Below are 13,711 nucleotides of genomic sequence, written 5' to 3'. Positions count from 1 at the left end.
CATTTTTCATACTGGCAATTTTTCCATTTTCCATCTTTCAAATCAAATATCTCATTTGCAGAAGTAATGGCTTCATGACATCGCTGATGCTGTGCTCACTAATTTTTGCTCATTTCCTTTGAATTATTAATATGAGAGATTCTCCATATGCTCTCAGAGGATTCTTGTCCATTCCTTCCAGAGGGAATTAGCTTTTTACAGTGGAGAGTATAAAGAGCTTAACTGCCCCAATCAAACCGGGTGATTTAAATCCCGTCCAATCGAGATATTTAATGGAGGTTGCAGCTGTACGACCTGAAGTAAATGGTCTGAAAATGTTCCTGGGTCTCAATCACCTGTATAATTAGGACCATTCACCTGAAAAAGCATGGGTGCTGGAAAGAGATTTGCAAAATAAGACTCAATTATTATTTTGATGTAAATAGCTGAATGTAAAACAAAGCACAATAACTATTAACCCAACTGTTAATATACCCAGTTCAAAGTGGGTTTAAAAATGAACCGTGAAAGTCTGAAAAACAGTTGGTATCGACCTCTAAGAGCCTTCTTTGTGACTGGCCAGCCTCAGCAATTAGTTATGCCATATGAAGAGGTAATTTCTATGCTAAAGTTTAATTGTTCAATTATCACTGGATGTGAGAGGAGGCCTTGATGCCATTTTGTCATGTTTGAAAATAGTGTTCAACCCCTCATGCCACATATTGTAATTGTTGGCAATTATAGAGAGAGCCCTCTAACTAAGTTGATTGATGCAGGCTGGCCTGCTGAAAAGCCTTTGCTACCAGACGGGTGCAGTCGTTGGCATGAAGAGTTTGTCCATTCAGCCTGCAGAGCTGAACCAGGCGGGCTCCCACTGTGGAAAAGGATCTCAACTAGCTGCTGATAGACAGCATAAACACCAACACAAGCCCTGAGGAGGACAACATGTTAAAAAAACATAATTACAGAAAAAAAACAAGAGATTAATTGAGCATTAATTGTAGGAAAGGAAGCTTACTTGGTTTCTTCAGGCTATAAACAGATGGAGAAAGTAGTTCACATGAACAAGCGGTAAAAATTGTTTCAGAAAAGTTTGGACTTGGGAAAGAAATGTCTGGAAAAGTTGTGATATGCTAAATGAAAATACCCGGTGAAAAATCATACAACTAATGCAGTTAACTGGCAACAGGTCAGTAACATGATTAGGGGGGAAAAAAGAGCATCTAAAGAGGCTGAAGTAAAGATGTAGAGGGGTTCACCCTCTGGGAAAGACTGCACTGGCAACAATCTAAGAATAATGTTTCTCAACTTAAAATTGCAAAGAATTTGTGGATTTCATCATATACAGTACATAATATCATTAAAATATTATCTGATAAATCTCTTTATGCAAGGGACGAGGCCGAAAACCAGTGGATGTTAGTGATCATAAACTGGTCTCCTCAGTTCCCAAAGGCTTACGGGATGTCGTTAAAAGAAGAGCTGACTGATTTTCAAAAGACTGTGACATTTCTTGATTTAACCATTTGAAATGTTGTGTTCATGCTATTTTCTATTAAATATGGGGTTTCAATGTTTTGTCATCACATTCTGTTTCTGTTTACATTTTACAGTGTCACATTTTTGGAAACAGATTACTTGAGAAGTTTATGTAAAGCAATATTAAATAAATGAATATAGTGTACAGTGTTACACGAGTGTCATAACGAAACATACATGAAGAATAAGACTGTTAAAGACATATGTGTCTCTGTTTTTGATGTAATATTGACATTTATCATGTAATTACAGCTCTGATGACCAATGACTATTACCCATTTCATGCCTTTCAGGGGCTCAGATGGGAATCCAGGAGACAAAAGGGGCCCCTTCACTCTCACCCAGCAGTTTTTCAAGACTCTCATTAGTGTGCTAATTTGAACCATATGTGTCCAATATGTAATTAGTACCTTTGACAATGGAGTGGCACAATATCTAAGATAGAGAAAGGGTCTGCTCTGTTCTCAACAACACAGATAACAATTTTTTTACATGTGGATACAGACAGATATTGTTTACTTTGCTCATACCATTGCGTTTCTCCATTTCATTTCAACGTATAGAGGAAGATTATTAATAAACAAAAGAACGTTAGCAACAAGTCAAATCTTTTTGTGAATTTCGGACTTACACTTGAAGCTTCAAAAGAGGTTGAAGTGCTTCAAGACTCTGTCCAAAACGATTACAACCACTTGCGTACACATTAGAAATTAAACAACTGCAGTAAATAACATTTAGACTTAATAGAGCACTAACGAAATCGAAACCAACTTCCCACCAACGACTGCCACTCTAACGACGGCCGTTGGCACTTGGAGCACAAAGGGTTCCAGTGACATCATCGGCCTTGTGAAAGGTTAAATACCTGGATCTCACACCAGCTAGTTGGTCCAGTCCCAGCCTGGTCAGATGCGTACATAAACTGATGAAGCCTCTTGGATGAGAGGTGAAACGTCTTCCTAGACAAACAACCAAGTCCAGTTGCTTTTGACTGAAATTGCTTTGAGGATAACGATAACCTGGACAAATGAGAACATTCACAGGCTTAAATAACATTTAGTTTACATAAGTCTTGCCAGCTGACTGACAATCTGCTCATCCTCTTGAGAAGGGTAGAGTTCAGATGTTTGTGCCAGTCTGTGGTTATACTTGACCATCATGGAGCTAATGCTAATGTTGCTTTGTTGTTTTGCATTCTTTTAAGTTAAAGCATCCCTGATTTTGGCACAGTACAATTCATAAATAACCATTTTCTCATTTTCTCACTACTGCACTTCAGTCTGCATGTCACTGCGTATTTTGATTCAGATCAACATACAGAAAAACTATTTCTACACATTTTCTACACAGTGCCATCCTCCCTTACTTGGACAACCTAATGCAGAGACAGACCCTTTGATGAGTGATTTGTAAAACAGAGGTATAACAACAGGTATTTTCAGCTCTCCCAAAGTAAAAAGTGCCCCTTTTATGTTCCTCCAACTTGGTACTCGCAATCTGAAACAAGGGTGCAATTGTGGTTGTCACCAAACAATGACATTTTTCTTTCTTTCACTCTCTAAATTCCCCATATCATCTCTACACAGATGAGCAATTTGTCTGTCATGAGGTCTGGGGCATTGAGCCACTCTGGGCCTATTTCCCTCGCAACACTGTTATTAGCGGTAAGCCGAGCCAGTGGCAAATGAATCTGCCTACTGTTCGAGAGGCAGGGCTCTTTTCAGCGATTAATTTGATAAATATATTAATTATGAATCTGGATGACAGTACAATCAGATTGTCAGGCTTCCAGACTTGGCCTTTGTGATAAGTCTGCTTTGAGATTGGGTCTCCTCGGGTTTCAGGAGCTGTCATCCCCGGGGCTCAGCCTCTTATCAGCGCCTGACCCATTCACTTGGTAATTTCCTGTGTGTTGTAATTAAATGGAGGCTTTCTGATTGCAAGTGACTCTCTTTAAGAGGTGCTTCTTGGGTTTCAGGTGAAAGGGATATTTAATGGACTGGCTGTCTCCCCCGGCTCTCTGCAGGGTTTACGCAGCAGTACGTGTAGCCTACCTTTAATACATCTGCTTAAACTCCTAGCAGGCACCCTATTTTTTTTAAGAGGGGTAAGGGTGGGGGACAGGGGGTGGTCAGGGGGACATATCAGGTAAACAGATGTCACATAGAAGTGGTATACATCATCTTAAATCTTGGAATCTGAAGATTAATTTGAGATGCAGCTCCTTGCGTCAAGGTCTTCTATCTGTCTATCTGTCTGTACTAAGCAGTGTTTTTGTTAGGCAACTGTTCAATGTTGAAAGTTTGTGTATCAGTGTATAAGGGCTTAGAACATTATAATTGTGGTTTATAATTCCCATTTCCATGCTCTTGTATGCCTCATACGTTATTTAAGCGGGTGATGGTTTGATACTATTCGTTAAACAGATTTGGTGCGGAATTTGACCAATTTGACCAATTTGACCAAGTGATATTTTTTAAAAATGGTCAAAAATCCATCTTAAATACCACATTAAGACACCCAGACCCTGAGGAACACCATAGAAAAATCCATGCCATGATTTGGTATCAAAAACCATCCATCTTCTGACTCCCCGAGGGCTTTAGTTTGTGGTTGTAAAGTTCAATGAGGCCGTGATTATCCTGGAGGTCACAGCAGGTCATTTTATACAGTGAGCTCAGGTTTCAAAAAATGGTCTTTCAACAATTAAATGAAACTTTGTTGACCAACATCATCACGCATGAACATATTTGGGCTAACTATAAGTTTTTGCAATTTATGCCATTTCAAGACTGTTCAGGGACCACAGTATGCAGAAATATTCAAATACTTCATTTTCAAATAGGCGAAGATAGCACAATTGTACTGCATAAGAACGTTTCACTCTCTGTCTGTAAAGGGGAGACTCGTGGGTAACCGTAGAGTTGATTTTCATTCAGATGTCTTGAGGTCAGAGGTCAAGGGACCCCTTGCCAAAAAAATAGCCTAACTTTTGCAGACATACTTCGCCAACTTCCCAACAAGTTAGCATGTCATGATTAGTACCAATATATTCCTTCAAATTTCTAGTTTCAGATGATACCAAAAGTCCTCTGTGGCCTCCTTGGTGGTCCACTGACAGGCCATCCAAACATCAAAGAGTTAATGTGAAAATCTTGTTCATGGTTTATGATAAAGAAGAACTCCCTCAAATGGTGTTTAAGGAATCACAATCGTTTGTCTAACTGGACATACAAGCTGCTTTGTCTCACCGTGAAATAACCCAAAGAAAGACAAATAACAGTAATTAATCACTACAATTTTTTAACAAACATATTTAATATGTACAATGTTTCCTGTCTTGTTGCGCCTGAGATAACTGCACAAAACCAGTTACCAAATCAGTTATAAAAACTATATCTTTGCACTAGTGATGGACTGTTTATTGGTATGCCGGTTAGTACGATGGCTGGTTGGTATGTTTTGACCACTGCTGAGAAGTTTAAGAAATCCTCTACTGCCTGCTGACAGTGGATTATGGACATTTACTGTAGGTGCTGACTCCGCTCGTCTGTCTCCGCATGGATACTGTTACAGAACTGGCAAATGGACAGCCTGAGCCTGGTGTGGGATTTGCAACAGCAATTCTCTGTCAGTATGTCCGACAATAAGGTAGAGGAATTCTTAAAAAATCAAAGTAAAAATATTACAAGAGGTGCAGCAGAAGGAAATACAGAATGCTTCACCCATGTTTATCAGATGAGATGACGAAAATAAATTCTTATAGTTACAAGTTTCTCACGTTGTTTAAGTTTCTAAGTAAAAGTCTCAAAAGACAAAGGAACAAATCTTGGATCATCACCGCTTCACAACCTGCAGGGAACAGGCATGACTTAGTAACATAAAGAGTGATAACGTGACATGATGATGGGGGAATATCTGATTATAACTCTACTTCAAACTATTTCAATTAAACACTGAATTCCATCATCTGCTCCCAGATTTTTAAGAACTTTGGTAAAAAGTAAGACCTTAGAGGGGAAACTCAAATTTACACACATTAACTGCGTTTGATAATTTCCCATTTTAATTCACCTGCGGTAAAACCCTTATTCTCAAGAGTGGGATACAATGGAAACTTGAATTAGCTTGGCTGCGCTGCCTCTGGAGGCACAAAAGATTTCCCTGCAGCCCTCTTTCCGTTTTCCTCTCTGGTATCATTGAGGCCTATAATTAAAATCACTTTTTTTTCTTTCATACGGCCGGTGAGCGCCATTAATTCAGAGAGTGGGAGCCATAATGGAGCTTGTGGCTCCCGGGGTAGCACTGGGGAAGAGGTGGGGTAGTGGCTTTTCAACATTAATGGCCCCCGTGTGTGCCTGCCAGTGTTCTCAACAAGGAGTGAAGTGGCTTTATCGGAGCTGCAGAAGCAGGACAATGGCTCCCAAAACACTGCAGAGATTAAGTTGAGTTTTGTCCTGGGCCCTTTACTCTGACCTGTGACATCTAAATAGGTTTTAACAGTGGGCTTGCCTGCTATAAAATGACATTAATCAGGAATATGTCCCTCAGAGTTAGCAGCCCTTTTATTCTATAAAGGATCCGGTGTCTTTGTGCAAGTGCAAATATTTTGGCAGAAACTACAGCACTTTGTTATGGCTTGTAGAATAATAATAATTTAAAACAAACAACTTGGTAATAATCTTTCAGCTTGTCAAACAGCCTCTTGGAAGGTCACCTCTTGCTTACATCAAGCTGTGTCAAATAATTCTTATAGCCATGACAAGCAGGACATGCAATTTACAAATGGCACTCAACAAGACGTGGATTATAAATAGCCGGAAAATGTGAAAGTAGATCAAAACAGCACTGACCTTGCTTTGCCACAGGGAGGAAGCACTGATTTATTTTTGCTGCAGTCATAGCTCATTGCTCATTCATGCAATAACAGCTCAACAGGGACTCTGAGTCAGACTGTAATACTCTAGTGTTTCACTAGGTGGCAGAAGTGCATGATTTAATAACTGAGCTCGTGTCATCATGACAATGAACTTCAAAAATACTCCCTTTTATAAAACCTGCCACCTGAACAAACACGGCAGGCCCGGCTGTTGCTTTTCAATCTTGACAACAGATTTCTAACCTGGTTTCTAACACGTGTCTACGCATGATATGACATGGTGATTATGAGACATATTGTTTGGTGGTACATCTCATTCCTTAATAGAGCCTATCTTTATGGGATCTGACCAGGTTTCCATCTATTAAAAGGAACCGTCTCCTTAATGATAAAGTAAGTGTTACATAACTATGTGAGAGATGCTGAAGAGGGGACACCAGAGGTTAATTGCAGTCTCCTACAAGCTGGATAGAGCGGCTCCATGCAAACACGTGTAAAAAAAACAAATGACACTCTTGTACTCATGTAATCATGCTGATATGAAATTAATTCTCTAAAGCTAAAATCTGCTGTCATCCCCTTGTTTCATTCTATTCACGCTGGCTACGATAAACCGGAAATAAAAGAATAATTACGCATTAGTGTTTCTAATTAAGGTTCCTCTCAAAGGTGAAAGGAACGCTGATGACATTTTTCTGGAATTTATTAAATTACTGTGAAATCAAATGAGGGGAGCAAATTAATCTTTGCAGTGAATTAGATCAGTGAATGAGAAAATTGACTTCTCAACACAAAGCAGGGGATAAGAAGGCAGGATTGGTATAAAACACAGACACACAGCAGGGTGTTAAGCTCAGATGATTGTAAAAGGATGGCTTGAAATGGCTCTTGTTTAACCAAAGATGTTCACATGCTACATTTACAGAACAAAAATCATCTCATCATTGCATTTCCTATCTCAGAGAAACAATACAAAGGTACTTGGCCCCTCAGTTCACGTTGATTTATTCTCTCAGTGACGTACGGTGCTGTGGAGCTATTGACTCCAACCACTGCATTTTCCAGGCATTCCCACATTACACTCACAAAATCTGTCTAGTTTCTGCAGTGATGCCCAAACGTATGCATCCCAGAAAAGTTTCCGTGCCAGTAAAATGTTCTTTCCTTAAAACATAAAATCAGGTCTCAACACTAATTTTTAAAATTGGTTGCTGACTGGAGTTCAGGTATAAGCTTTTGGTTCCCGAAACTGAAAATAAAGTTGCCATTTTTAGTTTCATCTTATTTTGAGTAAGATATAACGCAGTGACAGCCTACTGCTGAAGACGTGCCAAACCGACCCCACATTTAACAAAGTTCCTTTCTGCTAGTCCAACTTTTCACGCCGCAGTGAAACAACTGCTTCACCATTGTCTCTCAAACAAACGTCTGTGCACACACAAGTAAATTTACCAACACACTGACAGCAACAGCAATATTTCAATATCACCGATGTCACAAATATTCAAAATGTATTTATGCCAGGATACACATTTTGCATTTTTCTGTCCCTATTTGTTTTATGTTAAAGACTGGTTGCCACTGATGGCAACGAAGGCTGAGAATCAGTTGCTAGTTTCTCAAAATTATGGCAACCTGGCAACTTTAACTACCAAGCCCTGCATACAACTGTTACTACTTGAGAATGATGACGATAAAAATTAACTTTTTAAGCGTACATGAAATAGCCATATACCTATTTGCCTGTACTTGCCTAATTGCACAGTGTTAGATGGTCTGTTTATAGAGATAATAATAATAATTATGTATGTCATATGTATTCCTAAGCAATAGTCAATTTTATGGATTTTTTTGGATGGCTGCTTTTACTGTCTATGAAATCGCTTTCAGTTATAGTTTTCTTGTTTCTGGCTTTAGGGAGTAAAACCGTTAATATTGACAAATACTGATCATATTCCCTGGGTTACAGAAATAAATTTGCCTTCAGGGAGAATTACAACCATCAGCTCTCCTTGCTGATACACACTGTGACAGTTCCCTTTGTATTGTACACAGTGAATAGATAATGCTATGAGTCATCATAGTAAAGAATAGTGGATATTCTCTCATGTAGGTTATTTTTTTTATAAATAACGGGTCAAAGTTCAAGGCCTTTTAATCAGTTGCTCCAGGCTTTGTATCTTGATAGCATTGATTGTTTGTCAGATCTGCTCTTTCATTAGCTTTGGATCGTGCTGACTTACATGAATCACTCGACCTCAGACAATAGAAACAACAGGCGTATTGGAAAGCAGGATTGCTTCCCCCTCCAAATGACTACAATATCACAAAAGATGGTGTTTGGAAGAAAGATTTTAATTCCCACTCCAGCGTGGAGGAGAAATCTAATCGAGTCAACTGCATTAGAGAAAATACAGTTTGTGCATCTCAGTACAGTACATTGAAAGCTACAAGCCCCTCAATGCATCTGGACGTTTTTGAATCCAAACACTCTGAAGCTTCGTGGTGCGTTTGACACTAACTACTTTGGCGGAGCATTCCTAATAAGAAAATCAATACATTGCAGATAGTGTTTGCCTCTGCTGTTTGATGGAGCACAGGCATCAAGGAACATCTGATAATGACACTGTGAACTCATCTGTGAAATAAACAGATGAAAGACAGAGAGCTTCATATTTGAGTAGCAACACGACCTCAATCGACACCTTCAAGGGTGGATGTACAAAAGCATCTGTACTTTATATTGTTATTATTGGCAAAAAATCCCTCTGATATTAAACTCAGTGGACCTTTTTGCTACTGTCAACATTGGCCAAAAATACAGCCATTGGCTCCATTCTGAACGGAAATTATTTGCAAACTCTCCAGCTACAGATTATAATTGCAGCTTGATGTTTTATGGTCCAAATATTAACAAAGAGGCTAAAAGTAATTTGTCAACACCTACTGTAGAACACTGTCGTACTAAAAGCCTTTGTTTTTGAGACAGTTTTTTGATTCACAGCCTTGAGCATGTTGTCACGCTGCCAAAATCCTCCAGGATTCATGAAGAACAGGAGCTTGTACTCCATACTCCAGTGCCTGTATTAACAGGGTCCTGATTATAAATTGCTGATGGTGCGCTAAGGCCTCGGTGCTGGGTTTCCTCAGCATCACTACAGCTAATGTGAAATTAACAGTGGCCTCAGATTATTTAGGTGGGCTTTGGTGGTGCACTGCCCAGACAGGCGTACAGTTGGAGGACATGGACAACGGCCTCCTTTCAGGGAGGATTTTCTAATAGGCATATACAGCACTCAGTGTTAAACTATTACATTATTGGATTGTTATTATTACTACAGCATTTCAATGGAGCTTTCGGATAAATGTTGTGGAGTAACATTTTCATTTAAGGTGAATGGAAATACTATCTACAAATTATACATAAGTAGTTGAGTAAAGCTTACTTTTGTCACACTGCGGTGAGAGGTGTCTTGTCTTGGGTTTTTTGTCTTGTGAATTTCATGTTTTATTTGAAAAGTAATCCTCCTCTCGTGCCCTTCCTCCTGTGTCACCGGTCTGCTGTGTTCCCTGATTACCTGACTGTGTCCACCCAATGATTTTTTGTTTCTAAAGTTTTTTGGTTAGCTTGAGAAGCTAGTTTAATTTCATAGTACCTTTGTTTTTCCTCCTCTTGGAGTATCTTTGAGTTGTAATTTTATTAGCTCTGTGCAGCAAATTTTATGTTTGTAACCTTTATTTTTTTTCTCCTTGTGAGTGATTTTACTTTGTGAACTTTTCATAGATTATTATTCAGATCAGCGTAGCTTTGGCCTTTTGTCCCTTCTGGAGCGATTTTCAGTTTATTTGTGTGGTGATTCTTGCAACGATTGTTTTCTTTGTAAAGTTCTCGTCCACATGGACAAGTTTAGAGTTTAATAGCCTGTTGAGTTATCGCTTTGTCTAAAGAGGGTATTTGAGTGTCAGAAATAAAGCCTGCATTCATCGTACCCTGACTTCATTTGAGTCCTCATTTTGCCAAGTCATAACTACTTTTCATGATTGCTGAGTGGCCTGGCTCAGGTTGAACCAAATACATACACAGAATGAATGTCACCATTTCCTTTTCTCCTGCTGTTGATTTAACAATCAGTCATAACTGGAAAAAAAAACACAATTTTCATTGGGTCAGTGGAGAGACTCATGTACTCACTGATGGCAACATTTTAGGCAGTGTTTGAGGCATTTCCGATACCGTTATGGGAACAACTCTAACTGGGACTGTGTTTGAGCACCACCATGGGCAATTCATGAGCAGATAAGTGGGGGAAAATTAACAACAAAATGTATATAAGCATCTGCCCATCTTGGTGCCACCATGTTTTTTGAAAAAACACTTGGATGCCCTGCTAGTAGAGAAAACCTGATGAAGTGCCCTCTAGGGTGCTCTTATAGTAGAGAAAATGTGATAAAGAGTCCTTCAGGTTGCCCTTTTAGTATAGAAAACAAAGTGTTCTGTAGTCTGCCTTTTCTAGTAGTAAACACATGATGCAGTCCCCATATACAGTAGAAACCTTTCAGCATGCCGGTTCCCCACTGCATACAGCTGCTGCCCTTTTATTTTTTTTTCTATCCTGCCCCTGAGACAGCTCGAGTCTGCCATTGGATCCAGTGATCCAGAATCTTAGGACTGCTTGTTTGGCCTGATACAGTTTGTTTGTTTTTAACAAATGTACAAGATGTCATGCCACGCTTCAGTATCAAAGGCATTGCAGTGGGGATGTCTGAGCCAGAGGTAACAGGAAGCTCGCATCTCAGCATTGTGTCAACACCTTCCCTTCACCTTCACTCACAGGTTGGCATTTTACTGTTCTTCTTGTCTGAGCGAGTCTCCCTCCTGTCTTCCCCTACAAGACCTTTATGAGCCACATGACCGCTGCGCTACCAGTCAGCTCATACAATCTATACACACTTCTCTGAGTTACACCACATGTAGCCAGAAGTTTTCCAATTTATTTACACAAAATCCCAGAGTTCCTCTCAACTCAACATAGAAATTCTTCATCATTAGCTGAGATACGTATGTTCAAAATATAAGTGACAAGTGTAGACAGAAGGGGACAGGTGAAGGTGAAAATGTAGAAGCTAAAGCATACATCTGGGTTTAAAATTTACGCCAGCCTGCCAATCTGAGAGAAGTCATGCGAGGAATTGGAACTGGCAGCAAATTCAAATCCACACTGTCACAGCAAACAGGAGGAGTGCTCTAGGCTTTCTCTCATCCTACAGTCTCTCACAGTCGAGTCCTGCACTTGTTAAATCTTCTGACAAGAGGTGTTATCTTCAAAGTGCTGATCTGCAGACTTGTGATGTCTTGACTTGTCTCAAACACAGTAAACACAAAAGGACTCCCCGACCAAAATTCAGATTATAGGTGATGCAAACCTCCATCTTTACATGTTTAGCCTACACAGTTAAGAAGACAGTGGGGAGTATTTCTATTGGATTAAAATGTAGCCAGAGGTGAGCGATCATTAATTTGGTTAATCAATGTTAATCAAGCAGACGAGAAAAGAAAATCCCTAGTTCCAGGTTCTCAAATGTGAGAGTTTGCCGCTTCGTTCTGTTCTTATATGTTTCTAAATTGAATATCTTTGAGTTTTGCACTGTTGGTCGAACAAAAACACTCTGAAGACATCTTGAGATTATGGAAAATTGTGGTTGTCATTTTCTACCACCTTTAGATATTTTATAGACTAAACAAGAATTTGATGAATCAAAAAAAAAAATTTAAATAGTTGTTAGTTGCAGCCCTCGGGTCAGCAACATTGACTGTTGCTACAGCATTCCCATTATGCACAAACTCAGAACTGTTTTGTGATGGGTGTATGATGAAAGGATAATGGCTGCTGCCTGGATTGACGTCATTTAAGGCCCTGTACTTGGTATTCAGAACATTAATATAGTGGATTACTGGCGTCCTGAGCAGAGAATGAAGTCACTCTCCTGTGTGTGTTGTGATCTGAGTTTCTCCATTGTTTGTGCTGTTTGTTGTCATATGTCCGGCTGTGGGTGCATGTTCGTGCATGTACTGGTATGAGAGCCATATGGAGGCAATCCCAACCCTACTTTTTCAGTATTTTGAGTACCTTTAACGTATACTTCCTAAAAAGGTAACGTCCTATATTGAGTCTTTATTGTATTTATTGTGTCTGATAAATCTGAGAGATGTATTTGACCAACATCAGACAAAGGAGCTGCGTGCTGTAATTATTCAAGGTGATGTTAGCTGAGGCCAGGTGTCCTGCTTAGACATAATGCTCTGCTCAGGAAAGAGGACATTTTGTATCTTTGATGACAGCATCCATATTTATCCTAAACTATTTTCACGCACGTCTGTATAATGTGGCATGGTGCTTATTGGGGATGCTTGTGTTACATTAAACCTCCACCCTCCATCTATGCTACTCAGTACCCTCAAAACTATATTTTTAGAATACATTTTTTCCACACACATTATTGTCTACGGAGCTGGCATTTAATTATGAAAAGAATAATTAATGTGACGCCTACGAAAAGCTTCTCTTGCCCGTGAGATCAACTGGTGGCTCTGTGCTGATAAGGCCTCTGAACTGACAGGAGAGAGCTGCAAAAGCAGATGCATGACAGCGCAACGAGTGTGCCTCTCTCCAAATGCTGATTGCACCATCACAAGTACAAGTATAATACTTGGAATGCATCCATCATAGCCAAAGTCTCACTCTTGGCAATTGGTAAAGTCTGCATTTCAGCTTAATACCACGCAGCAGCTGGTGGGGTTGTCTGAACTTCCCCTGCAGCCGCCGTCTCTTTGCATCAAGAGCAAACATCAGGCCATACAGAATACTCCACAGACACCATTACAGGATGGCACTTTAATGAGCCTCCCTTTCAAGGAAAATCTCCCTCTTTTTTTCTTCTATTCACTTTTTTTCCACCGAGGAGAGAATGAAGAGAACATGGCTACTTATAGTACATCCACAGTGAAATACAATGTGCATGCGTGTTGCAGTAATAGTAACTCTTTCCACCCACATACTCTCACTCTGACAACCCCCTTCCCCTTATTACAACCACAACCATCACCTCACCCTGCTCCAGCGCCTTCAGTGGCTCACATGATGCAGCTGCACACTCCGATGAGTACCATGCTTCAGAGGAAAGATTCTCACTCAAGCCCAGAAGGGGCAGAGGAGTGTGGGGGCGACATCCACCCGGCTTCCAGGGAACACAAAGATGTTGCTCCTTATTAATGTGATGAAGCATGCTTAATTAGTAAAGATATTTGAGTAAAGT

This window comes from Echiichthys vipera (assembly GCF_963691815.1).
Source record: "Echiichthys vipera genome assembly, chromosome: 18".
In the NCBI taxonomy this organism is placed as follows: Eukaryota; Metazoa; Chordata; class Actinopteri; order Perciformes; family Trachinidae; genus Echiichthys; species Echiichthys vipera.
The sequence above is the reverse complement of the archived record's forward strand: the minus strand, read 5'-3'. Positions refer to the sequence as shown.